The sequence below is a fragment of the Coenobita brevimanus genome, chromosome 115, assembly GCF_032717465.1.
Source record: "Coenobita brevimanus isolate Jiangsu-jjx chromosome 115, ASM3271746v2, whole genome shotgun sequence".
Taxonomy (NCBI): Eukaryota; Metazoa; Arthropoda; class Malacostraca; order Decapoda; family Coenobitidae; genus Coenobita; species Coenobita brevimanus.
Window position 1 is genome coordinate 13,773,666 of NC_137068.1, and position 2,500 is coordinate 13,776,165.

Sequence of the window (2,500 nt, forward strand, 5' to 3'; positions counted from 1 at the left end):
CCTAGGTGCATAGAGACAATACGCTTTCTTATCCGGCACAGAATTCATTAAATAAAAATATAACCGAATGGTCTTAAGTCGGCAACACACTTGCATACAGGCAATGAGTATGTTCACCCATGCCAGACGTATGATATACATCACCCGATACAAGCCAAGTTAGTAAATTTCAGTGTAATAATGTTATGTATTGCTTTCTACTTATAATAAATGTTTCGAAGGAAAATAATTATACATGTTCATTCTGATTTCTTGAATATTTTGTACACCCACCCCCTTCTTCCAAAACAGCCTCTAGACGTCTGAAGCATCGAACTGTAGCATCCATCTGAAGCATTTAACCACCCATTTAAAGCAAACGAATGATCTCTTGCACCCCTGCTCAAGTATTAAAAAAAAAAATCGATGCCTATGGATTTAGTACCCTTCAAAATAATTTATTTCTTGTATTCTAGAGCTAATCAGTGTTGAATAGTAGGATAATAATAAACCTGCCTAGTTTCATTATAAATTCCCGGCGGGGCGCTCAGGGAAACACAAACACGTCCTATATATTTCCTCATCATATGGCTCATTCTTGGTCTTGTAATGGGATTGTGATATTATAGGGGAGGGGCGAACAGCAAGTACCCGCCCAGATAGCCCAGCTAACGTTCGTTTAGCATCGAACATTGCTGGGGGTAATGATACTTTTTCTCATGACTGTACACCCACGGACAAATGTCTTGACGCCTCTCCGTCCTCACTCTGAACCATGAAACCGTCAAGCTTGCATTCGAATCACCCGGTAAAGATTACACAATACGGGGGCCATCCAGGCTGGGCGTGGGAGTGGAGACCATTGAGAGAGGGGGGTTTGGTTTGTTGGACGGGAGGGGGAGGGATGGGTTTTGGTGAATCATCACTGCAGTATTGTAAGCTTGCCTTGACTCAGAGTCGTATGAAGATTCAGATATTTATTTCATGAAATGTATAGCTCCTTTTGTTATCGTGAAATGAAGTTTGCTGTAAACTCCCATTAAAATCTTACGAACATGGTATGCCGTCAGATATTACCCTGCTGGTAGCACCTTCCTCCCTCCCCCCCCAAACCTGGGTTTCCCGATCAGTATGTCTGTTCTCTTCCATTCTACACTTCTTGGAACATTACTGCATCTCATTTTACAGGTGATTTCATTGGTGTGGCTGAGGTATTGCGATGCAGATTAATGCACATACTGCGACGGTAATACGAATTATAAATATAGGTGCACCAGATAGCAGAGTTGACATTACAGTATTACCTAGGAAACAGTAAATGCTGTTTAATAACATTAATGCACTACCCATTTGCATAAGTTTTTAGCTTTTCATATTTGAGATATTGCGGACTTCGTTACTACGTGTTTAGGTCAAGTGATTATATTAATCAGTGGGCTACGACAGGTTCGGTCACGTGTCTGTATGGTGTGCTAGTCATAGCAGATAACGTCATGTAGGACTGTTATTGTGATGTGTATTACCCTGATGAACCATTGTTGCTTATTTCTGTAATGAAGATAATATAGTATTTATAAACACAGCATATTACTTATCAGTTCATATTATGAAGATAATACAGGGTATATAAACACAGCATATTTCTTATCAGTAAATGTAATGAAGATAATACAGGATATAATTATAAATACAGGATATTATATATCGGTACTGACTTTCCATAATATCAGTGTCAATAATGCAGGATCATACAAAACAGTATATTCAGACACATAGCTATAAGGAAGCAAATATCATTAGATCAGTAACTTGTCCAGCCACCCTGTGCATCAATAACTTCATTGAGTCTTTTTGGCACAGACTATACAAGATTCATGGAAATGTTTCGTCGGCGTCTTACCGAGTCCCACACCTCAAATGCTTTATGTTCAATGGAAAGTCGGATGCTTACTTCTGCCACACCCCAGTCTTGACTCGTTATTGACCAAAGATTTTCAATAGGGGTAATGTAACACCCCTTACTGGGCCAATGAATAACTTCTATCTCTGGGTGTTCTGCAAACCACTGTTTTACTACTCTGCTGGTATGGACGGGACTGTCATCCTGCACAAAGATGATAGAGTCAAGCTCAGGTAGCCCCATAGCTTGCACAGATGGCAGCATAACTTCTTCCAACACCTGAATATAGTCGATGCTAGTGAATCGCCCATCAATCCTTGTTAGCTCTGCAGGCCGATACGCCCACATCCACCCCCAGAAGTTCATAGATGTCCGGCCACTGGCAGCTATTTCCTGAATGTGTGTCTTTTTGTACTGGGTGTTTCGCGGCCTCCAACACTGTCTGCCTTCAGCCTCAATAGAAGTGAAGTATTTTTCATCTCTAAAAACAACGTTTCTCTAAAAGGTAGGATCTGTGCCAAAATACTGCAGAGCAAATCCAAGGCGACATTCTTTTGTAAGCTTGGGATAATTTTTCTTTCTTCGCTGGAACATAGCATTGGATACCTGTCTCATGCAAAC